Genomic DNA, 25,876 nt, shown 5'->3' with positions numbered 1-25,876 from the left:
TGACGGTCCAGTGGTTAGGACTCCACACTTTCACTGCCGAGGGCCCGGGTTCGATCCCTGGTTGGGGAACTAAGATCCCACAAGCTGCAAGGTGTGGCCAAAAAACCCCCAGAAAACAAAAAACAAGTGCAAGGAATGTCTCCAGAGTCTCAAGGAGTCAGGATCAGGCAAAGCCCCAGCCTGTCGGCTCGCATCGCGTCTGCCCACCTGTTGCCCTGCAGGGTAAGCCTGTGCAGCTGGTCCAGGTCCAAGTGGAAGGCAAGCTTATGGGCGGATAGAGATGCTTATGAGGCAAACTGCTTCCACAGGTGAACACGATCTGGGCTCTGTCACCAGGCAGCGCCTGGGTAACCCTGGACACATCACTTCCCCTGCAGGGCCTCAGTTTTCCCTTCTGGAAAATAAGTGTCTCTGAGGGACCCTCGAGTTCCTCACAGAGACAGTATTCCATGACTTATAATCACGGGGCTAGAATCTGAGAACTGTGGTTACAGGACGAGTGTCATCCTGATGGCCCAAATCTCACATCACCATGGAGGCTGATCACGTGGTCTTGACTCTATTCTGATGTGCAGAGGTGAGGATGGCAGGGATCTGGGGCTACTACACTTGCCTCCTGGATTTTCTTACCATTTCCAAATGAGACCCAGAGTAAACCGGGCTGGGAAATCACCACTGGGTCCCTAATTCCAGCTCCTCCATTGAAGAGCTCTGTGATCTTGGGCACAGAGCCATCTATCACATTCGCCCTCCTGGGGTTTCTCTATCAGAGTAGGTGCCTTACAAGGTCATAGTTCAGGCTGTGTCTGTGGCAGCATCTGCTCAGACTGTCGTTCAGTAACCAGAAGCCTGTGATCATGATAATGTCTAACGTACTCCATGGTGAACGGGGGATGCCTTGAGAATCCTGGTCCACAAGAAATAGCAGACTCTAACTTAACAGCCACGATTTAACAACCTCTTATTAATAAAACATCTTGGTGAGTGCAAAGCAGCAATTAGATTTTCCAGAAAACATGTGACTTCAGTTTCTTGGAAGTGTTTTTATAACTTCACAGCAATAAACATTTTCCTCATCTTGAATTAAAAGGCTGAGTGGGTCCACTGAGCATTCTGTCTTTTGGAAGTATTTCCTTTGGATAGCGTTCAACGCAACACAATCCTATTATAGACCAACATTTGGAAAGCCCCTGTTGTGACTGCATCTGACCAAGGACTAACTTCAAGTTTAGGTGGAAGGGGCAAGCGATTTCTGTCCTCAGCATATTTATAAAGGTAATATTTCATTATTTCTAGTTTATATACTTTTCATTTCAGCCACTTTTTTTACCCCCTGAATCATGATCAAAATATACAGATGAATAAAAATATAAAACTTTTTATACCTAATCCCACTTCTTATAATTGAGAACTTGTATTAGTAAACTTTTTTTTTATTTGCAAGTGGCAACCATTCTCAAAGTAGCATGTGAGAGAGAGAGAGAGAGAGAGAGAGAGAGAGAGAAGGAATCTATTGGCTCTTAATACAGTAAAGTTAAGCAAAAGCCAGGAACATGACAGCTTCAGGCATGGCTGGATCCAGGGGGCCAATAAGGTGCCTTTTCTTTGTGTCTCTTGAACAGGTTCTCTTCATGTGGTAGGCATATTAGCCTCTGGTAGGTCGAGGGGTACCTTATATTTGAATAGCAACCCACATGAGAAAAGATCATCTTCCCTATATCTCTGGCTGAAAGAGCTCAGAGAAGAGTCTGACTCGTCCAGCTTGGGTCTTGTGCCCCCCACCCCATGCTAGTCACCATGGCCATAAGGATGGTAATAATCTGATCGATTAGGCCTGGGTGACACGTCCTCATCCATTCTACAACTCAGATAGTGTGGCTCTGTATTACTGTTTCCTCATTTCTAAAAATAGAAGAATATTCTTCTGGCTTATTTCTTAAGGCTGTCATGCAGGTAAATTGTTTGATGATTGCTTTCCATAACGCGCTTGATTTTCTTGGACAACGGTGTTGCATTTCAATCAAATATGGGTGCAGGCGCCTGCAGAGTAAACAGGATGCTGGCTGGTCAGAGACTCAGGCTGGTCATCCTTCCACGGGATTCCCGGAGGGAGGGGGATGTGGTCCCTCTTCCCTTCTCAATTTATGAAGGACTTTCTGCTTCTGGGTTTTTTAGCTCCTACTATTGTACCCAGAGCCCAGAGTAGAAAACCAGGTTGAAATGAAAGGCTTGGGATTTATTCTAGAAAGATCCCAGAGCCTTGGCGGTGTGTCTCTCATGGGTCAAAATCAAGGGCTCGTGCATAAAATGGAACGTGGTGATAATTTGCATTATCTGACTTATGCTATTCTGATGAATGGCTTTGTCCCATACAAAAGCTGTGGTGGTGAGGACTTCTTTCTCCTTTTCAGAAACGAGGGAGTGAATCACCAGGGTCCAGGGCTGCCTCCCTCAATAGGAAAGCCCCCGAAAACTGGGATGAGTCATCACTTTCTCGGGGCAACGCTGGGAGCTCAGTGCTTTGGTGTTAATTGAAATTCTCCTTTTCGTGAGATTTTCCCTGAAGATGTGGAAACAAGTGACTGGGGGGAGGGTGTGGAGAAATGAATAACACGATAACTCCTGAAAGTCTTGAAATGATCCCATATGTGTCTTCTCACTTGGAGAGGCAGACGGGCTCTGTTTGTAGTGGAGAAGCTGAGGTGTCACCTGAGCCACCAGGCCAATGTCGCACGTTAGTTGGGGCCCACCTGGAACCCTGACTCCTTCTCTGGCTGCTCATAGCCTCAGACACATTTGCACGCAGCTTCAGGGGTGAATTGGGGGTAATTTATTTCCGCATTCTCCTTAGGAAACAGGCCTTCCATAATCAACAGAACTTCATACCACATATCCTAAAATTAAAAAAAACTCCTCTAAGCCAAAAGACCTTTAGTTTTATTCCCTTGAATAGATTTCATGACCCCTGGACAGACCTTGTATGTCATACTCACCTGTGTACTTCTGAACAAATAGTCCTTCCCCCTGTAATCAAATGTCCTTTAACCTCTTTTCAAATATACCTGATCAGTTTTCCCTTTTCAGCAGGCCTTTGAAGTTTGTTTACGTCGAGTGCAAGGCCTTCCCTCCCCTGTGGCCACAGAGCAATTCCGGGAAGGTTGGTGGGTGGTGGTTCTCTGGGCATCTCTGTGCATACAAGGATGTGTACCTGTGAGCAGGTGGGCCAAGACCTGTAGAGTGAGGCTCCCTGGCTTTTCGCTGGAGGGAGTTTCCTCATTGTTTCCCATATGAGGCTCCCCAGGAAACAATCACAGCCATACATCAAAATTCCGAGTCTAGGATGTTTTCCTACAAAAAATGGAGCCCTTTCTTTCTTGACTCCCTTCCTCCACCCCAGGGGTTTCTCTCTCCCCTGAGTTTTTTCTTTTCATTTTTTAAAACAGCTTTATTGAGATATACGCCGCATATCGTACAATTCACTCATTTAAAGTATATAATTTAGTGGTCCTTCTGTGCAGTCACTGTTGTACACCGATCACTATAATCCATTTAAAAAAGTTTTTATCACCACAAAATAAAACAAACCTGTACTCATGAGCGGTCATTCCCTTTTCCCATCATCCCCAGCTCTAGGCAACCGCTAATCTACTCTCTATCTCTGTATGTTTGCCTGTTCTCCTCATTTCATATAAACGGAATCATAAAATGTGTGTTTTGCAAATGGCTTCTTCCACTTAGCATAGTGTTTCCAGGTTCATGCATGAGGAACGTGTATCCGTATGGAGATTCCATGATTTGTAATTCTTGCATCAGTTGACAGCCGGGTTGTTCCCGCCTTTGGGTCCTTGTGAATAATGCTGCCATGAACGCTCTGTACAAGGTTTGTATGGACCTGGGTGTTCAGTTCTTTGGGTGTATATCTAGGAGTGGGACTGCTAGGACATACGGTACCTTTATGCTTAATCCTTTGAGGAACTTCCAGGGTGTTTTACAAATTGATGGCACCGTTTTCGCATCCCACTGGCAATGTATGAGCGTTCTAATTTCTCCACTGTTTTCACCAGCACTTGTTACTGTCTGATTATAACCATGCTAGTGAGTGAGAAGTAGGATCTCACTGTGGTTTTGATGTGTATTCCCCTAATGACTCACGATGTCGAGCACCTTATCTTGTGCTTATTGGCCATTTGTATACCTTCTTTGGAGAAATGTCTATGCACATCTTCCGCCCATTTTTAAATTGGGTTATTTGTCTTTATTGTTGAAGAGTAAGTGTACTTTTAAAAAAAAATTCTTATTTCATATCGGAAATGCTGGTCAAGTGTTGGCTCCGGGCACCCAGGGCACCTCACTGACCCGGGTGGGACAACGGGGGCCTCTTCCAGGGCCTGTCGAGGTGGTGACAAAGTGTGCTGTTCTATCTGTAACGTTGGGATCTGGAGCTTTTCATGACTGGGCAAGTCTGCCTGCCCTGCGTTTTTAATGGACTTCATTAACCTTCCCATCCGTAAAATGGGAATAGTGTGTCGTTCTTACCAAAGGGTGAGAGGATCGAATGAGAGAAGCCCATAGAGCTTTAGAGGACCGTCGTCCTCACCTCTAGCCCCTCCGTGAGGCAAGGCTGGATGGCGTGCTGCCTGCCGGCGTAAAACCAATTCACTGTCTTACGGGGACTTATAAGATCCAGATACATCCCTTCGTTTGTTCCTCACGCTGACCCCGTGTGGACGTTACGGTGGTTATCCCATTTTTGCCAAGGAAGAATCAAAGGTCAAGAGGGATAAAGGGACTTATTTCCAAACCTGCCCTTTTCCCACTATGGTGGCACCATTTATAAATGAGCTTTTACATGAAATGTTCCAGTTCTGCAGGAAACTATTCAAAGTGTCAAAGAGTTTGTGAAGACATAAAGGGCTATTCGTACCTTTAAGCCAATTGGGTCAAAGAGGTAGGGACTGAATGATAGCCTTGTCTCCCTGGTTTCCTGATGGGGACACCAGACTTGTCAAGATTTGGGTGCACCTGAGACAAGATGCTGGGGAAGCAGACCAGAGGTGCTCCAGGAAGGGATGTTCTAGCTGGGATAGAACTTGATTCTTCTTGTAGCAGGTGTCACTTGAAGTGGTGAAGATGACCTTCACTTTCTCTCCTGGCCTGGCCTTGTGTAACCCCGAGTGGGGAATACTCTGGGCCTGTTTAGTTTGGCCCTGAGGCATCGTGAGAGAGCGGGGAGAGCAAAGATATGGGAATCAGACAAACCAGTTAGAGGACCAGAGCTGTCACTCTTTGAGTTTCACCTTTCTCTTTTGTAAAATGGGTTTATGATATCTACTTTTGCATGGTTCTTGTGAGGATTCAGTGAGATTAAGTATGTCAAATCCTTTCACAGAAGACGGTCAACAGATGATAACTGACATTTCCCAGCCTCAAACCCCAAGCTCCTCCCTGTCTTCCCTTTCCCTCCCCCGGTCTTTCCGTCTCTCTCCCCCCCATCCCAATTCTACACCCCTTGGGCAATCACGTGGCATCGCTGGGTCTCCTCAACTGTACAAGAGAAATAGTAGAGCCGCTTTAGCAGTCAGGACGAGTAAATCAATGCTCTCAGCCCCAAAGTGCGGTTTCCCTGAGTTCTCTGCATGGCTGAACTGAGTTAGGAGCGGAAGGGTCTGAGTCACGGTCACCATCTCCACGGCTTCTCAAAGAGGCTTTGTCCTGCTGGCAGACTGACTGTGGGTGGCAGTCACCACCCCCCCAGGATGTGTCATAGCCGTGGCGTTGATACAGTCCTGCCCCTCATCCAAGACTCCACTTTCCGTGGTTTCAATTACCCTGGGTCCACCGTGGTCTGAAAATATTAAATGGAAAATTCCAGAAATAAACAATTCACCAGTTTTAAATCATTCACCGTTCTGAATAGTGTGATGAAATCTCGTGCCGTCCAGACGTGAATCATCGCTTTGTCCTGTGTGTCCAGTCCCTTGGTCACTTAGTAGCCACTGGGTTATCAGAGCACCTGTCACGCTATCTCGGTGCTTGTGTTCAGTGACCCTTATTTTACTTAATAACGACCCCGAAGCGCAGAGGAGTGATGCTGGCGATTCACATGCGCCAAAGAGATGCCGTAAAGTGCTTCCTCTAAGTGAAAACATGAAAGCTCGTGACTCAGTAAGGACAGAAAAAAAAAAAATCGTATGCTGAGGGTGCTAAGATCGAATGAGAATGAATCTTCTGTCTGTGAAATTATGAAGTATGAAAAAAGAAATTCATGCTAGTTTTGCTATTGCACCTCAAGCTGCAAAAATTATAGCCACGGTACCTGATAAGCGCTTAGTTAAGAAGGAAAAAGCATTAAATTTGTGCAATAAAATACTCTGAGAAAGACCACATTCACACAGCTTTCATCACAAGATGTTGTCACAGCTGTTCTATTCTATTATTAGTTGTTGTTAACCTCTTACAGTGCCTGATTTATACATTAAACTTTATCACAGGTATTTCTGTATAGGAAAAAGCATAGGGTTCAGTAGTATCCCCAGTTTCAGGCATCCCCTGGGGGTCCTGGAATGTATCCCTTGCAGATAAGGGGGGATGGCCATCATGGTCACCTGGGGGATTAGCCCGAGAACCCCTTTCTCTCCAGTGAGGACTCAGAACAGTGAGAGGACTTAAGAACCAAAGTCCAGAGAAGGGGACTGACTTGTCGAAGACCCCAAAGCCAGTGGGTGCCTGACCTGTGATAAATAGTAGCGGGGGACAAACAGTGGCACCCCTCAACGAGTACTTGAAATGATGTGCGTCTTCTTGGCTTCACCTTGACCTTGAGCTCAGTGTTACAACATCGTCTGTTTGGGCTGTGATGTGGCCACTGGGAGTCGCCCCCAGAGAGGGTTGGGACTCTTCTTGGGCTGCATCCCCATGGGTAGAAAGACCGCTGAACGGGGTGGGAGCTGAAGCCTGAAGGCCAGTCTTCCTTCTGTGCTGCTGCCTCTTCTCTGGCTACTGCAGGTTTCCCCAGCTATAAAATGCGTTGGACAGGATAGATGGCCCTCATGCCTTTCTGTTGTCTGCTATTTTAGAATTGGAGTCCTTTGGTCATCTCAAAATATAGAAAAGAAAATGCAAAGCTATTGTGGTTGAAGTCAGGGTGGGGGGAAGGCGAGAGCCTCTCCCCCCAGGCACCCCCTGGGCATGCCAAGGAACCCTAGGGTTCCTCAGAGCCCACCCAGTCTGAGAACCACTGGATTGGAGGCCCTATAAGATGTTCTGGTTGTGTAAGTGTGTGAAACATGGGGGTGAGGAGGTGTGCTAGCGAAGACCCGCCCCTCCCCAGGGTCCTCCAGGGAACATCCATTGGCCACAGGCCAGCGGATTCACTTTTCCCTCCATTTCCTACCGAAGATGGTAGGTTTCAGGGTAAACAGAGGGTTATGACTTGAGTCTTCTCCTCAAAGAACTTCTCGCTAAACCTTCATGGTAACTGCTCTGTGCGTACTTGATGGTTAGATGAGAACACTTCTTTTGAGGTTTGCAGAAGCCAAAAAGCATGCCTGGAGCCCAGTGCTCAGAGAGACCTTTGACATTGTACCCAGAGCACAGGTTCATACGCATATGGACGCAGCTGCAAACCTGCATTTATTCCATTCTCTGTTTCACTTTTTTAAAAAAATGCTGGTAGTGAGCCACTGTGAACACTGTGGACCCAAACTGGGGTGTCCTCTCCACCCCTGCTCCCCACTCTGCTCCCAGCACCTGCTAGACCCTGTGCTTCGGGCTCCCAGACTGGGAGTTGGAGATGCGGTAACCTCACTTCCGGTCAGTTGCCCAAGGGGAGCCAGCTGGCCTCTCCAGGAGGAGCAGGTCTGGGTGTCGTTGGCGAGACATTGACAAACCCTGAAGCAGTCCCTGTCACCTCCCCGACCCTGCTGATCTGGCCCTCCAGGCCCCGTCCCCCAGCAGGCTGCTCTTCTTGAGACGGTCTCCAGCCGATGCAGCTGGGCCCAAAGTGTGCCCACCACACAGGGCAAATTTGTGTCTGCTTCTTGGCCCAAGATGTCTAAAATATTTACTATCTGGTATGTTACAGGAAAAGTTTGCCCACCCCGGGACTCTATGATAACAGGCAGTACATTACAGAATCCTATAAATACTCAGCCCCTTTGATTAACAATAAACAGTAGTATATTAGCTACCATTTATTGAGGCTAAGAAAGGTCAAGTAATTTGCCTAAGGTCACACAGCTGCAAGTGGCAGAGTGGGATTTTGCAGTGACTGTTTGGCAGGAGAAGGGAATGGAAAATGGACTTGGTGCCCTGACATGCTGATGGCGTGTGACTCCCACTTCAGCTTCTCTGGGGACCACGCTTGCTCCAGAGCTGCTGGAGGGACGGTGTCCCATCCCTCCTTGTGCACCGGCCCTGGGGCGGCTGCCGGTGCTTATTTTTAATGACCGTGGTCCCGCGTCAGGACACTGTGGCTAGAAATTTCTATCTTTCCGGCATTTTCCTTCCTGTGTGGCCTCCCTGATTTAGTGGTTCCTTTGTGACTTGGCTAATTCCCCTCCGGAAACTTGGTTTCCTCTTAAACTTCACCTTGTGATTCAGGGAGGAGACCACTGTTTTTCAGGCTGCCCGGCTCAATTTCTGGTGTGTCGGAGTCACCAAGCCCCCTGCCTCTTGCTCGCCCCTGACTCATCCTCATGGAGCAGACACAGCTCACTGGGCCTCATTCAGAAATGGGCTGTTAAGTGGATTTTCCGGGAATCAGAGCTCACGGCTCTGAACACCCGGCTTTGGAAACTTGTAACTAGTTTGCATGTTAATCTTTCTAAAATAAATTACGCTGTGCCTTGTGTTCGTACGCAGATCCCATTGCCCACACCTAACCCTGATAACTTAGTAAACCCATTAAAAACATCAGTTATCGTCTGCGCTATGGCAGAAAGGCAGCCTAAGGTACCCCTTCTCTATATTTTTTCCTTCATTCTCCATAAGGCCTGGAATCTGCCTCTGTTTCATGCAGTGATGTAGCACCATCACCTTGAACTGTGGCTCTTCCCAGGAGGTGCTCACGGATGCATGAGCAAACAGTCCCCACAGGAGACCCAAACCTCAGGTTCCATCATTACTCACCTTCCTCTTTACAGAGGAGGAAACCGGGGCACAGACGGGCTAAACCATTTGCCCAAGGTCCCCAGGAAGCAGCTGCTCCAGCCTGGGTCTGAGAGCTGGTCACTTGCAGCCTCCTGACTCCACCACGCCCACTGCCTGGAGAATCTCTGGCTCCACGTGGGCTGTTCGGTCCCGGAAACCACTAATCACTCTTTCAAAAAGACTTGTGGGATGAGTAAATAAGCCTTGAGTCCTTAAGAAATGTTATTTCCTCTCCTCTTCCTGACAGACTAAGCCCAGTGATTATTTTTCAACAGATAAAACTGCTGGCTCAGAAAGTTTGAAGTTTCCCCTCTTAATTCTCGGCCCCATTCCCAGTCCTGCCGCTGTCCTGACCCCCCGCAGCGGAGACGTCACTCCCTGGGGGTCTGAGCCCATCCTCACTGTCTCTGGCTGCTTCTTATTTGGCCACAGGGAAAGATGGAAGGGAACAGAAACACCCCAGGGGCAGAATTAGGCCTCCAGAGAGGGGTGGCCGCCCTCCCTCCCGGCGGGAATCTGGCTGGGCTGCGGCCAGACAAGCTGTGGACAGGTTCCCGGGGGGGTGGGGTGGGGGGGCTGGGGGGCGGGTAGGGGCCTCCCTGCCAGCCGGCGGGGAGGGTGTCTGAAGACGGCGGGGGGCTGGGTGCACACAGGGGAGGGCTGCTCGGCAGCGGGGAATCTTGAGTCGGGAGGGAAAGATCCACATGTTCCTGAGAAGCCGGGGTAGACTCTGAGTCACTGCCCACGCCGACCCCAGCTGACACACTCCACCAGGGCTGGGTCCAGGGCTCAGGATGACAGCCCCATGAGCAGCTCCTTAACCCCAATCCCAGCCCTTCTTCGAGAATCATTTACCACGTGCACGGGTTGCTTGTCCATTCCCCAGACAAAAGCAATGTGCTCATCTCAGAGCTTAATTTTATTGTCAGTGTACCCTTAAAATCATACAGGATCCATGTCCCAGAATTTCTTATCAGTTCTTAACATCTCCAAGAGGAAGGCTGGCTTGTAATGATGGAGAAACAGCTATACAGCTGCTGGACTCTGAACTGGCTTCCAGGAAACTCTGCGCTGGGAGGATCTGGTTACAGAAATCCCCAGCCTGCCAGGTTTTATTTATACAAACCCTGAAGCAAGAGCCACACGGTTAAGTACCCTACGGAGTTGCTCGCTTCTCTTCGGACCCATTGCCTGTCACTGGGCGGGGACTTTTAATTGGATTTCTTAAGAGGCATAGGCCAGGTCTATGCAGCAGGGTGTGTCGATCAAGTAGGGCCGACCGACCGTGTAGTAGGTGATGTGACTGGAGGTTGCTGAGAGGCTGTCTTGCCCAGGGGCACCTCTGTCACCTGGTCTGATGCATCATTTCTGGCCTCGAGTAGGTAGTGGGGTGCCCTTGGGAAGAGGTTATGTGTCCAGGAAGGCTGGAATATCGCAGATGTGCCCTGCAGAGCCCCAAGGAAAGATTTGTTGTGATGTTGGCAGAGAACAGACAAGATCGTGAACATGGGCTACTGTTACTAGTGTCACCACATGCAAAACCACCGGCTCCCTGACCCCAGCCCCCCTCTTCTCTGTCTTGTCCAGAGTCATGGTCTGGCCACTCACCAAGTCCAGGTTTCGTGGTTTATCCAGCTTCCTGGTGCTCTCAGTCTTACGACGTGCTGGTGCATCTGCTCCGAAAATGTACCTTCAATTTGTACTCTTCCCTGTGTCACCACTGCCTTAACCCAGGTCCCTCTCATTTTGGGGGGGCCTTTGCCCCACCTACTAACTGGTCTCCCTGCTTCTAGTTTAGCCCCATTCCATCCAATCCTCCCCTGACTCCTTGTAAAGCACAGATCTCTTTCCAACCATCACCGCTAGCAGTGGTCCTTGACCATTTGTTACTCTGCCGCCTGGGGAGGGTCCCAGTCAGGGGGAGCACCCTCCTGTGGGTGCTCCTTGAGCCTGGACCCCTCCTTCTCCTCCCTCACTTCAGAAAACACAACAGCCTGCACTTGAGGCACAGGGTCATGGCAGGGATCACCTGGATCGAGTCCTAATTAGTAACATAGACTTGTGCCACGCTGCCTAGCTGTGCCCACAGTAAGATTGAGCCCAGAGGTAGAGGTCAACGTCCTTTGCAGGGAACAGGAGGCCGTTCCCGCACTCTCCAGACCTACCTTTCTTTTGTGTGTGTGTGCGTCTGGTTTCTTTCTCTCTTCTTTTTTTTCTTTTTTTAATTAAAGTATAGTTGATTTACAATGTTGTGTTAGTTTTTGGTGTACACAAAGTGATTCGGTTATATACACACACACACACATATGTATACACGTTCTTTTTCATATTCTTTTCCATTATGGTATATTACAGGATATTGAATATAGTTCCCTGTGCTGTACAGTAGGACCTTGTTGTTAATCTATTTTCTATATGGTAGTTTGCATCTGCTAATCCCAAACTACTAATTTATCCCTCCCTCACCCCCTTTCCCCTTGGTAACCATACGTTTGTTTTCAATGTCTGTGAGTCTGTTTCTGTTTCATAAATAAGTTCATTTTTCAGAACTAACTTTCAATTCTCACTTTCCTTAGGGTGGCCTCCACCCGCCCCTCTTCTCGTGCCCTGGCTGCAGCCCACCATCCGTCGCTTCCTGCGCATCTTGACACACGGTGGTCTCTGCCGAGGGTCCACCTCTTCCCTTCTTCCATCGGGTGCAGTTCCTTCTGACTTTTCAGCCCTAACCCAGCAGTAAGGGCTCCCTTATCCCCTCGGCCCTTTGTGTGCAGGCTTGTTACGGTGCTTATATTTTCCTGTTCTGATTTTGAAAAATCAACTCCTTTGGGTGTAATTTAAAAACGAGAAAATGCACCCATTTTAAGTGTGCAATTTGATGAGTTTTGACAAATACATCAAACCATGCAACAACCAAACAACCACCACAGGCAAGATACAGGATATTTCCTACATCTCCAAAAGGTTCCGTGTGCCCCTGCCTGGCCACCCCCCTCACCCTGGCCTGTGAAACCCCTGATCTGATTTCTATCGTAATAGATCAGCTTTGTCTTTCCCGGCGTTGCATATAAACGGTGCACTGAATATGTGCTTTTGTGTCCAGCTTCTCTCACTCAGCATAAGGTTTTGGGGATTCATCCACGTGTGTGCACAAGGTCGTTCCTCTTTCCAGTGAGCGCTATTCCCTTGTATACGTAGGCCATGATTTATTTACCAGTTTTCCTGCATCTGGGCTTTTCCCAATTTTTGGCTGTTATGACTAAGGCTGCTATGAAGTACAGGTCTTTAGTGGACATATGTTTTTATTTCTCTTGAGAAAATATTTAGAATTGGAATTGCTGGGTCAGAGGGTAGGTTTCTTTTTAGTTTCATAAGCAAGCATCAGCATTTCCCCCAATGTGAGTGCACCATTTTACATTCCCACCAGCTGTGTCTGAAAGTCTCAGTGGCTCCAATTGTCAACATTGTTATTTTCGATCTCTTGGATTTTAGCCATTCTGGTAGATGTGCGTTGCTATCCTGTTGCATTAATTTACCTTTCCCCATATCACACTGTATTTTAAAAAAATTTTATCGGAGTCTAGTTGATTTACAATGTTGTGTTAGTTTCAGGTGTACAGCAAAGCGATTCAGTTATACATATATTAATACATATATTCATTCTTTCTCAGATTCTTTTCCCATATAGTTTATTGCAGAATGGTGAGTTAAGTTCCCTGTGCTATGCAGTAGGTCACTGTTGGTTATCTGTTTTATGTATTGTAGTGTTTGTATGTTAATCCCGAGCTCCTAATTTATCACTTCCCCCAACGTTTCCCCTTTGGTAACCCTAAGTCTGTTTTTGAAATCTGAGTCTTTCTGTTTTGTAAATAAGTTCATTTATATCATTTTAAAAAATTAGATTTCACATATGAGTGATATCATATGATATTTGTCTATTTCTCTGACTTACTTCACTTAGTATTGTAATTATTCCTTTAAGAGTAGGTCTCCCCCATCAGACTTCAGTGCAAAGACAGCTCTATTCACCTTTGCTGGTTGAATGAACACCAGCATCAGAGCATCAGAGTCCCTGCCCTCATCACTTTAAGTCAAACCAGCACATCCTGGGAAGATGCTGCTTAGTGCCAGGTAGGGCCACCAACTGTCCCGGTTTGCCCAGGACTGAGGAAGTTCTTGGGCCAAAGGACTTTAGGAGTTACACCCAGGACAGTCCTGGGCAAACGGGGATGGTTGGTCACCCAGGGGTTGTGGGTAGCTGACAGATGGCAGGTGTGACATTTAGTCACAATTACACCCAAATGGAACTTTCTTTCTGTATAACTGATCTTTTCTTTTTTCTGCAAAGTGTTTGTTTTATCAGCAACCTTTGCTAAGAACTAGAGCATAGGATATTAGAAACGAGGAGTTATTCTTACATTTCGTGGAGAGCTATGTTTGCTCTCCGTGTTTTCCCTTTTCCTGTAGCTCCACTGGGACACTGGGACCCCAGCCAGGAAGAGCAGCAACCTTCTTCTGCTGCCCAGTGCCCTTCTCAGTTACCAGGACCCTCGGGTGACCATGAAGGAAGGAGAAGGTTAGGCCCCCAAAGGCTGTGGCTTGTCCTGTGTCACGCGGCTAATCATTGTCAAAACCAGGGTTAGAATCTACACGTACTAACTCTGGCGCTGTTCCCGTTTTATCATGCTGCCCTCCTTGGTACCAGGGCTTTTCAGACTCTGTGTAACTGATCTCAACTTCGCTCATGAATCCTTACTTCTGCCGATGGTGGGAAACATCAGTCCTTCCAGTTCAAGGTAACTCAGGTCCTTTCAGTATGACGTATGCTTACTCAAAGGTTTAAACTAGTTCAAGATTCTCCACCTGCCCCTCCTCCCCTCTTCTCTGCCCCTGCTGGGAGCTGCCCGGGGATGCCTGTTGACCTGGTCGCTGGGCTGCTGATTTGCGAGTGGCCTGCCTTGCCCTTGGTCTCATGTTCTTGGCGGAGGTAGCCCAGGAACTTTCCAGGGCCATTCTGTAGCGCGCTGGGGCTACTGGACCTCTGAGGCTTCCCTCCCGTTCACCCCAGTTTCCTTGCCGCCCATTTACAGGTGCCATGTTGGAGGTGGGGCTTCGATATAAGGTTTGCCTGGAAATCGAGACACTGATGTCCCCTGGACTTGGCTGCCTCCCACCTCCACCTCCGCCGCAGTCCCGAACCCAATCATGTCCCCTCAGTACTTCTTGTATTATGTGCTGGCTCGAATAGGTACTTTTCTTGAGCAGTTGCTCTCTGGTTTATAGCATAAACTCTCCGCCCCAAGCTTCTAAGCTTTTGGCTCTTGGTATATAAGGATGTATTTCTTGAATTCCACCAAAGGAGAACAAACATAAAAACAAAACCTTCTTCCGGCTCAAGGGCCAGACTTAAAAATCAAGGCTTTTAAGAAGAGCCTTTTGAAAATCAACTGGCTTATTGATTCAATCCCTCACCTGCCCTCTCTGTTAGGGGACATCCGGTGGGAGCTGCCTACTGCCTTAGAGGGAGGACGGTTGGCTTGGTGGGGGGGTGACAGGAGAAGAGAGGCAGCTCTGGAGGGTGGTTTGAAGGCTTCTTGGAGAGATGAGCCTAGAGATTGGACTCTACAGAGGGGGTAACGGGTGGAGGGCCTGGACACTTGTTCCAGAGGGGTCTGGCATCAACCCAAGTGCAGAGCTGGCTGAGCCTGGGGCGTGGGAACGCTGATTGAAGGGGAGGATGTGGGTTCCCGGGGAGATGCGAGCAGAGGGTAGTTGTGCAGGTCCCTGGAACGTTTGCCTCAGGTCACCCGTTGGTTTCTGAGAGGCCCAGATGGATGCCCAGATGGATGCCAAGGGTGGCACCGCCTCCATCCCAGCCGTGGAGTAGGGGTGATTATCTCCGTTCGCAGAGAGGAAAGCCGGGCCCAACAAAGGCAAGTCACTAGTGTCAGGTCCCAAAGCAAATCCTTCGACCATCCCACAAATACTTGTTGAGCACCCCCTGTGGGTCACATGGGAGGTCCATGAATCCCTGTCTCTCTTGTACTTCACGACATTTTCAAATAACACCATGGGACATGGCCTCCTTCAGTGAAAGTCTGCAAGGAACGTTGATATCTTTCCTAAGTCTCTGTTGAACACACAATACGCACAAGAATCTTTCTCGGATTACAGGTGCATACACCTGGGCGGGGTAGCTTCAAAGCCCAGCCCTGTTCAACATTTTAGTTACAAGAATTGCTAGCCTGATAACTGGCAACGATAATTGACAACAATTTAAAACTTTATTGAAGGCTCTTAAAAAACATCACAGTGTGTGTGTGTGTGTGTGTGTGTGTGTGTGCGTGTGCGTGCGCGTGCAGTATCCCTCATTTCAGAGCTGTGCGCTGCGATGGCAGGAGGCCCCAAAGCAGGGCTCAGAGCCCTGAGCTGCAGGCATGAGGGAGACTGCAGCCCTGGCTGGCCCTGTTCCTCTCTCCCCTCCAAAGAAGGGAACTTAGCCCAGAGCCTCCTGGGGAATGTGGCCCAAGACCTCATTCACTGGCAGCTCTTCACTTGCATTTTTTCATGTTGAAAATGGGGGGTGACGTCCAGTTTAAGGAAAATTCCAAGAGATTTGTCTTCATTAATCATCTGAAAAATGAGTAGGGCAGCCAGCTTGTTTTTCCAAAGCTTCTTATCAGCTGGCTGGGTAATGAGGCCTTTAAAGGGCCTTCCTGGTTTCCTTGGGGCGTTCATGGCCATGTCATTTCCAGGATAGGAGGCCCAGCATGGCCCCTGAGCTGGACTCAGGGAATGGCTGTTGCTTCCAGGGTGTTTGAAGAAATGTAATGTCAGAAGAGGGTTCACTGACCTCTAAGCAAAAACAGATTTCAGGAAGGGCTCCCTTCCCTCCGAGAAAATTAAATAACAGTAAGAACTACCATTGATCGGTCATTTCGTGCCAGACCCTGTGAGATGGTTTTTATTTTTATTACTTTTAGCGATCAAGACACACATTCTATTTCAAGACAGACGAGAAACTGGAGGAAGTGATCAAAGGCTAAGTAAGCATCAGGTTATGCAAATTGATCTTATGTAGAAAACTGAGATATTTGGAGACTATGCCATTAAAATCTGCTTTTAAAATATCTGTTTAAAGATCTGTTTTTAGTATTGTAATTGAAACATGATGTTACCTAGAGCACTTCAGAGTTCCAAAACGGACATAGTTATTTATGCATATACATATATATTAAAAGTAACACATACTTATTGCTAAACCCTTAAAAACTCAGAAGCGTACACAGGTAGAAATAAAAGCTTCCTGTTCCTCTGTGATTCTAATTTCTATCTCTATCTAGAGCTCAATTTACTTTTTTAACTGAATGCTTGATACCATGTATATGAGTCCCCGCCATTTTCCTGATTAACAATACCTAATGGAAATCTGTGCGTGACATTCCGTATGCGGCAACTTTGACTTTGTATTGCACGCACAGTATTTTACTATATGGCTGTGTCATAATTTATTTAACCAGTTCTCTACTGATGGCTATATCAGGAGACATTTGGCTGCAAGTATCTGAAAGTGACTCAGTTGGGCTCCGTAAAGAAAAGTATTGGCCTTTGTAACTGAAGTCATAGAAATGGCGGCTTCAGGGTGGGCTTAATCCAGTGGTTCTAGCTCCATTGGTTGCTATTTTATCATTGGCTTTTCCCTCTGCTGTGCCCTCCTCTGCATGGTGGCTTTTTTTGTAGAAGGTTCTTCCCTTGTTGGTGGCAAAATAGTTATTACAGCAACACCAGGCTTTACAGTTTCATATCAGGGTTACAGAGGAGGAGAGGAAAACGCTGCCCCTCACGTGGTGAGCAAGAATTGTACAGTTCACCCTGGTTGGACCCCCTGGTGCACGTGTCCCTTTCTTTTTTTTTTTTTAGTTTTTATATTTAAAAATATTTATTTATTTATTTGGTTGCACCGGGTCTTAGTTGTTGCAGGCGGGCGCTCCTTAGTTGCAGCTTGTGGGCTCCTTAGTTGTGGCAGGCAGCCTCCTTAGTTGTGGCTCACCAGCTCCCTTGTTGTGGCATGTGATATCTTAGTTGCAGCATGCATGTGGGATCTAGTTCCCTGACCAGGGATCACACCCGGGCCTCCTGCATTGGGAGCGTGGAGTCTTCTCCACTGCACAACCAGAGAAGTCTCCCATGTCCCCTTCTTTTTTTTTTTTTTTTTTGCGGTACGCGGGCCTCTCACTGTTGTGGCCTCTCCCGTTGCGGAGCACAGGCTCCGGACGCGCAGGCTCAGCGGCCATGGCTCACGGGCCCAGCCGCTCCGCGGCATGTGGGATCTTCCCGGACCGGGGCACGAACCCGCGTCCCCTGCATTGGCAGGTGGACTCTCAACCGCTGCGCCACCAGGGAAGCCCCGCAATTTACTCTTATAATAGCTATGGCTGACTCCTTCTACCTCACTTACTTGGATATTAGGATCTTTTAGTCTCTGCCAAAACACGTTATTTTCGTATTATGCTGACTTACATTTCTTTGGTTATTAGTAACCTTGACCATATTTTTCATGTTCATTGGCCGTCTTTCTTCTTCTGTGAACTGTTTATTCATATCCTTTGCCCAGTTGTGGCTTGGATTTGTGGCACTTGTTCATTTAGTAAGAGCATTAACCCTCTGTTGGTAGTATATGTTGCAAACCTTTTCCCTAAGTTTTCATTTGTTTGTTAAACTTTATTTTTTTCCCTACGTCCCCAGGTTTTCACTTTCACGTAGCTGACGTTTTAAGTTGTTTTCCTTTACAGCCTCTGAGTTTTATATCACGCCGAGAAGTTCTTCCGTTGAGGGTTATGAAAATGTCCTTCTAGATCTTCTCTTTTTTTTTTTTCGTTTCAATCTCTGATTTATCTAAAATGCATTTGTTGTTAAGGGTGAGCTTAGAAGTTGGGTTTGCATCCTGGCCTGCATGACTCTCCAGACACACTGTCCTCCCTGTCCTGGCTCCTCAGGCATACGGTTCCCCTGTTTCCCGCCTTTGCAGACCTGGCCTTCACACAGGAGTATAACGCCAGGGACACACACACACACACACACACACACAAACACACACACACACACTCACCCTCACCCTCACCCCAGGGCTTCACAAAGAGCTGCTGGGAGGCTGTTTTCCCAGCCCGGGGACTGGGCAGCTCCCTTCCTGGCCAGACCTCAGCTTGAGCCAAAGGGGCTGATTGGTCTGTTTGGAAGCAGCTCCTGGGACGGTGGGTCTAAAACTCCGTTTCTCCTTGGGTCTGGAATGTCATGATACCTTTTCCCTCTTGTTGTTTTTTCTAAATGTTCGTTTTTGATCCAGGCAAGCTCTGATGGGTCTCAATCTTAAGAGTGCATGAAAATCAAGTACTTGGAAAACGTAGTAAGAGGCAGACTCCCAAGGCCCCATTCCTGGTGCAGTGGGTCTGCGGCCAAAGTGTAGAGACTCTGCATTTATTCAGTGCTGTGGTTCCCTGCACCCACCCCCACCCCGTCCCCACCAATTCACATGCTGAAATCCTAACTCCCAGAGATGCTGGTATTAGTAGGTGGGGACGTAGGGAAACAATTAGGTCATGAGGTGCAGGCTTCATGAATAGGATTAGTGCTCATATAAAAGAGGCCTCACAGAGCCCCCTAGCCTCTTCCACAGAACCTTGGGGAAATGGCTTAAAATACTGTGTACATGAGAACAACCTTTGGGGCCCTTTCTTGGATGTCAGATGGATAAAATATTACCTCTTCAATAACCAAGGTCTGGCATCCTCTTGTCTTTCCAAGATAGGAGACAACAGTGTTCTCTTTTAAAAGCCACTGTTTGTGATCAGCAAATCTCTAAGCTCAAAGAAAAGAGGAAAAAGCAACCCTACTTACCAGTAAAAAGCATCTTCCCGTACAGGGTTTCATCTGCCCTTTCTCAGAAGCCCCGGAAATTGACATCAGCGATGCCCCTATTTCACGATGGGAGGATGGAGGAACAAATAGGTCGAGTGACTTATTCTTGAGGTTAAAGAGCTCCTAAGTAGCTCAGTCAGTTCTTGTACCTGGTTGTACCACTTCAAGCCCACATTCTTTTCACTTCGTCAGTGATGACCAGCACATGGTCTGCAGCTTTGCAACTTAACTTCAGGTTTAATTCTTGGATCTGGTTTTGATGCTTCGCAAAGAAGTTCACATCTGAAGATTTTTGCTAGCTGTCTTAGTTATCTGTGGCTTTGTCATCACACCTACCCACTCGCCCCTTGCCCTGAAATCCATAAAACAACAACCGTGTTCTCTCCTGTCGTGATTTTGTGGGTTGGCTGGGATCAGGTGGGCATTTCTTTTGCTCCACGTGACGTCAGCTGGGGCCATGGTCACGCGAGGGCTTCACTGGGCCGGCTGGGTTCAATATGGTCCCCTCCCATGGCTGGCATCTCGGCGAGGGCAGCTTGAAGGCGAGGGCTCACGTGGCATGCTGTGATGACAGAGTCTACCTCTGTCACCATCGTCTCCGAGTCTCTCCGTGTGGTCGTTCTCGCACATTCTCTCCAGCAGGGCGGCCTGTCTCTTACACAGTAACGTAGAACTCTCCAAAGGACAGAAGTGGAAGCTGCTGGATGTCTGTGAGGCACCGGCCCAGAGCTGGCACGGCATCACTTCCTGCCCCCTAGGAGTAAAGCACTCATGCCAGATGCAAGGGGAAGGAAAAGAGACCACCCTTCTCGAAGGGGACAGTGACAGAGAATTTGCAGCCTTGTTTAATCCACGGCAATATCTAACAAGGAGGGACCATTTTTTCCTAGCCATTCTGCCAAGTGAAAAGGTGGGACTGGTTTTCACCATGGCTCTCGATCAAGTAAAGCCACAAAGGAAGGGATTTATCATGTAAAACATGGCCTGCTCCAGATGGTGGAATTTTTGATGGTTTTTATTTTCTTCTTTCTAAACATTTCTGCATCTCATGAAGTTTTTCAATGCATCATTTTTATAATCAGAAAAAAAATGCCATTTGCCGTTGTATGTATGTATCTATGAATATATGTCACGATGTGCATATCCTTCATACATTTCTTTTGCTCCTTTTCTGATTTGGACCTTGGCAAAGTCGGTAGTCAACGTGGATTACCTTGCACTGTCCTTAACCATGTCATGTGACCTTGCCCAAGCCCCCAGCCTCCCCAGGACTTGCAAATAAAACATGGCGGTGATAGTGGGAGTTGGACTAGATGACCTCTAACGACCCTTCCAGCTGACAAAGCTTCAACTCTTTGACCTCATCCAATCCAGACAAAAACTTCTTTACTAAATCTTCTCTGTTAATCAGTTCCACAAGCAAATACGTGTTCATTCAAGAAAGAGGTATGATGAGCATGTCAGGACACTGGCTTTGTCCTAGACATGGTTGGTGCTGAGAGGGTCTTGGTACGGGGATCCTACACTTAGGAGCCTGTGAGTTGGTGAGGGAGATGTAGTGACGCACAGAATTGTAACAGATTTTGAAAAGCACACCGATAGAGGGAGATGCAGGTTTAAATGCTGCCAGAAAACCAGAGGTGGGCACCATCTGCTTGAAGAGAAAAGATAACTTTTATCTCATTCCAAGGAGACTAGATTTCTTTTTTTTTGAATTTATTTTATTGAAACACACATTGTAAATCAACTCTGCTTCAATAAAATTTTAAAATTGTGTTGTATTGATGTAGAGTTGATTTACAATGTTGTGTTAATTTCTGCTGTACAGCAAAGTGATTCAGTTATACGTATAGATACATTCTCGTTCATATTCTTTTCTATTATGGTTTATCACAGGATACCGAATATTGTTCCCTGTGCTCTACAGTAGGACCTTGTTGTTTATCCATTCTATATATAATAGTTTTTGCATCTGCTAGTCCCAAATTCCCACTCCATCCCTCTCCCACCTCCCCTCCCCCTTGGCAACCACAAGTCTGTCAAGGGGACTAGTTTTCTACCTGTAGGGAGCTTGTCATCTAATATATTTATGTGTGTGTGTGTGTGTGTGTGTGTGTATATTTATATACATATGATTTCTGATCCTTGATTTCAGGACACCACTAAAACACAAACACAAACATACAAATATTACATGCAACTGGTTTGCGGAAATCACAGAACTCTAGGGTCAGAGCTGTCTGTAAAAAGAAAGATTTAATACGTACATTAGCAAAGGACTACTCACTGTTGAACAGTTTAACTTGGATCCCTTTCCTTCTTAGCAACGTTTTCGGGGGAACGCACTGACAGCGTATTCCCTGGAGAGGTCGCTAGGAAGGAGAAGGATGTTTGTTGTCATTGTTTTTAAACTTGGTTCTGTCACCTCTCCCACTTTCATATCTCCTCTGTTTTTCCCCTTACCTTGAGGCTGTGGTGTCACTCGCTCTGTGAGGTCGGTAGCTCCGCGTGAGTTGAGCACCTGCTGCCCCACTGTGCCTCCGGACCCACAGGCACCCCGAACCTTGCAATCCCCCGCTGGACGCTGCTGACGGCCAGTGTGACGGGGGGCTCTGGCGGTGCTTTGGGCCGGTCACTGTCACCAACCTCGTCCCCTCAGTGTGTTCCTTCCAGGCATTCAATTCCAGTCTCATCCTCAGCTTCCCTTTTTTGGCTGGACTTCTTTTCAGGTTGTGGGAAGCCTTAGGTCTCTCTTCTGCTTTGGTTACAGCCTGTAGGAACAGCCAGGGAACTGTCATTTAGCTATTTGGGTGTGTAGCTTCTTTTCCAAGCAGTGTGCCCAACTGCATTCTCTAGTGAAGCAATTCTTTCCCTGTTACAAACCTTTGTGTTTCTGTATCAAGGCGGGCTCAGCTGTCGTCCAGACATTTGGGCATAAACCCCCTTTACCTGCAGTTTTCCTCTGCCTTTCCCAAGTGAACGTAGCCAATAGGGCCTGGGGCTTTTGACTGGATCCCTCTTAGGACTCAGTACGTGTGGTTGTCATAACTATAGAAAAGATACCAACAGACTCCGAGACCGTAACGTTCCTTTAGTAGAAAAGGATACGCAAATTAAAGGAGAAAATTCTTTAAAGCAGGAACTAACACGGGTGACTCCAAATACAGTTCTCAAGTCCTCAGCTAACCTGAGGAGATGTTCAACTCTACGTATTAATTCCAGGGTAATGTGAGGATTCTGCCAGACATGAGGAGCTCTTTGCCATTCACAAAAAGGTTTACACCCTCCTGGATCTCTTCTCACATGATGGTCGGAGACTCACTGCATGCCTACCCACTCACCAGCTGGTGCAAAACCACCCTGAACCACCCAAAACATTTCTGGTGCAAAACCACCCTGAACATCCCTGATTGTTTACTGCAGTCCGCAGAAGTGTCTTAAAGAGGTCCAGATGCCAGAGGTTCATTTTTTCACAAGGCATGTAGAGGGTATCTTGACAGATAAGGTTGGAAAGGCAGGTTAAAGACTTCAGATTTTATTGGGGAAGGCTACGGGAGCCATCTACATTTCAAGCAGCAAAGGGTGGTACCACTGGCTTTCAGAAGGTCAATCTACGGGCACTGTGGACAGTGCATGACAGAGGTTCCCAACCATGTCAGCCACGATCTGCGCCATGAAGGGATTTATCAAGCACGTCTGAAATTTAGTTTAATCAGCAGTCGTCTCTCATATCCACGGGGGATTGGTTCCAGGACCCGCCGTGGATACCAAAATTCGAGGACGCCCAGGTCCGTTGGTCGGCCCTCTGAATCCGCAGTTGCTCATCTGTGGATCCAGCCAGGCGCAGGTTGTGTAGTACTGTATGTACAGTCGGCCCTCGAACAGCATGAGTTTGCACTGCGCCAGTCCACTTAACACATGGATTTTTTCCGATAAATACAACACTACATGGTCTGCAGTTGTTTGAATCCATTCATGCTGAGCCCTGGATATGGAGGGCCGACTACGGGACTTGAGTATCTGTGGTCCATGTCTGGGTCCTGGAACCAATCCCCCACATATACTGAGGAACAACTATGCTTATTAAAAAAAAATCCATGTGTATGTGGACCCGACCAGTTCAAACCCATGCTACTCAAGGGCCAAATGTAATTTCAAGTGATGTTATACTACTTTATGTATAGTATAGGAACCTCATAACACTTTCATTTCTACCATTCTGACCTTCATACTATTAGCATCACACATTTTTTTCCCCTACATGTTATAGGCCTCACAATACATTCCTATTATTTCGGCTTCAAACAATTATCTTTTAAAGAGATTTAAATAATAAAAAAAATTTATGTCCATGGAGTAGCCATTTCTGCTGCTTTTCATTCCTTTGAGTAGTTTCAAGATTTTATTTGGTATCATTTTCCTTTTGCCTGGAGCACTTCCTTGAACACTTCATGTTCTGTAGGTCAGCTGGTGATGAATTCTTTTAGCTTCCATGTGTCTGAAAACTTCATTTCCATTTCCTTTTGGAAAGATATTTTTGCTGAATAAAGAATTTTAGGTTGACAGTTATTTCTTTTAGTGCTTAAAACATACTGATCCAAGGTCTTCTACCCTGCATCATTTCTAATAAGAAATCTGCTGACATGCTTATCTTTGTTCCTCTGTTCTCTGAATAGCTTTTAAAGTTTCCTCTTTATCATGGATTTTAAATAATTTTATTATGATGTGCCTTGGTGTGGTCTTTTTCATGTTTCTTGTGCTAGGGGTTTGTTGCATTTCTTGGATCTGTGGGTCTACAGTTTCCATTATATTTGGGAACTTTGGGGCCATTATTTCTTCAAATATTTTTTCTATTACCCCCACTTCCACCCCTGCCCTCCCGCTTTGGGGACTACAGTTACATGTGTATCTGGATGCTTTAGGTTGTTCCACAATCCATCAATGCTCGGTTCATTTTAATCCGTCTTTTTCTCCCTGTTTCATTTTGGATAGTTTCTATTGTTATGTCTTAAAGTTTACCAATCTTTTTTTTTTTTGCCATGTTGAATCTGCCATTAATGCCATCCATTAAAAAAAAATAAATCTCAGGTATAGTAGTTTTTAATCTCATTAAATGAGATTTGGATCTTTAAAAAGATCTTTTTTTATGTCTCTACTCAAGATTTTTGATATTTATGCAATGTAGTCATAATAATTTTTAATGTCCTGTTTATTAATTCTATAATCTGTGTTATTTCTAGGTCAGTTTTGATTGATTGGGTTTTTTCTTATTATGGGTTATATTCTCCTGCTTCTTTGCATGCTTGGTAGTTTTTGATTAGATGGTAGATATTGTGAATTTTACATTGGTGGTTAGACCTAATAGACATATATGGAATACTCAACCAAACTACAGCAAAATATACATTCTTCTCAACAGCACATGGAACATTCTCCAGGATAGACCATATGTTAGGTCAATATATTTAAAAGGATTGAATACATACAAAGTATGTTAAAATTAAAAATCAATAAGAAAGAAATTTAGGAAATTCACAAATGTGTAGTATTAAACAACACACTCCTAAATAACAAATGGATCAAAGAAGAAATTAAAGGATAAATTAGAAAGTACTTTAAGATAAAATGAAGACACCATATATCAAACTTACGGGATGCAATGAAAGCAGTACATGGAAGGAAATTTAGAGATGTAAATGACTATATTTTAAAATATCCCAGATGAATAAGAAACTAGAAAAGAAGAGAAAACTAGACCTACAGCAAGCAGAAGGAAGTACCTAATAAAGATTAGCATGGAAATAGATGAAATGGAAAATAGAAAATAGGAAAAAAATCAACAAAACCAAAAGTTAGTTTCCTGAAAAGATAAACAAAATAGGTAAAACTTTAGTTGGGTTGACCAAGAGAAAAAAGAGAGAAGACTTACTTTGTTAAAATCAGGAATGAAAAAGGGAACTTTACTAGTGACCCCATAGACATAAAAAGTATTACAGGATAATATTATGAACAATTCTATGCCAACAATGGTATCCAATTGCCATTTGATGAAATGGGCAAATTCCTAGAAAGACATTACCAAAACTGACTCAAAAAGAAATAGACAATGAATAGGCCCATAACAAATATAGAAATTGAATTAGTAATAAAAGAACCTTCCTATGAAGCAAAGCCCAGGCCCAGATGGCATTCCCGTTCCAGCAAATATTCACTTCTAGCAAACAGTTAAAAAGTAGTTAATATCAATATTTAAAAAAACTTTTCCAAAAAATAGAAAAGGAAGGAACACTTGACAATTCATTCTATGAAGCCACTATTACCCTGATACTAAAACTAGACAAAGGCATGATAAGAAAAGTAAAATAAAAATCAATATCCCTTATATGTATAGTTACAAAAATCCTCAGCAAAATACCAGAAAACCAATAGAGCAACATATAAAAGGACTATATACCATGACCAAATGGGATTTATCCTAAGAATGCAAGGTTGTGTCAACATCCAAAAATCAGTCAATATAACATAACATATTAATGTAATAAAGGACAAAACCACATGGTCATCTCTATAGATGCAGACAAAGCATTTGACGAAATCCAACACCCTTTCATGATAAAATGAAAATCAACAGACTAGGAATAGAAGGGAATATCTTTAACATGAAAATGTGCATCCATGAAAAAAATCACAGCTAATATTATACTTGATGGTAAACGATGAATAGTTTTCCCCTAATATAAGGAACAAGAGAGGGATATCTGTTCTTACCACTTCTGTTCAACATTGTATTGGAGGTGCTAGCCAGAGCAATAAG

This window comes from Phocoena phocoena, chromosome 14 (assembly GCF_963924675.1).
Source record: "Phocoena phocoena chromosome 14, mPhoPho1.1, whole genome shotgun sequence".
NCBI lineage: Eukaryota > Metazoa > Chordata > Mammalia > Artiodactyla > Phocoenidae > Phocoena > Phocoena phocoena.
The sequence above is the reverse complement of the archived record's forward strand: the minus strand, read 5'-3'. Positions refer to the sequence as shown.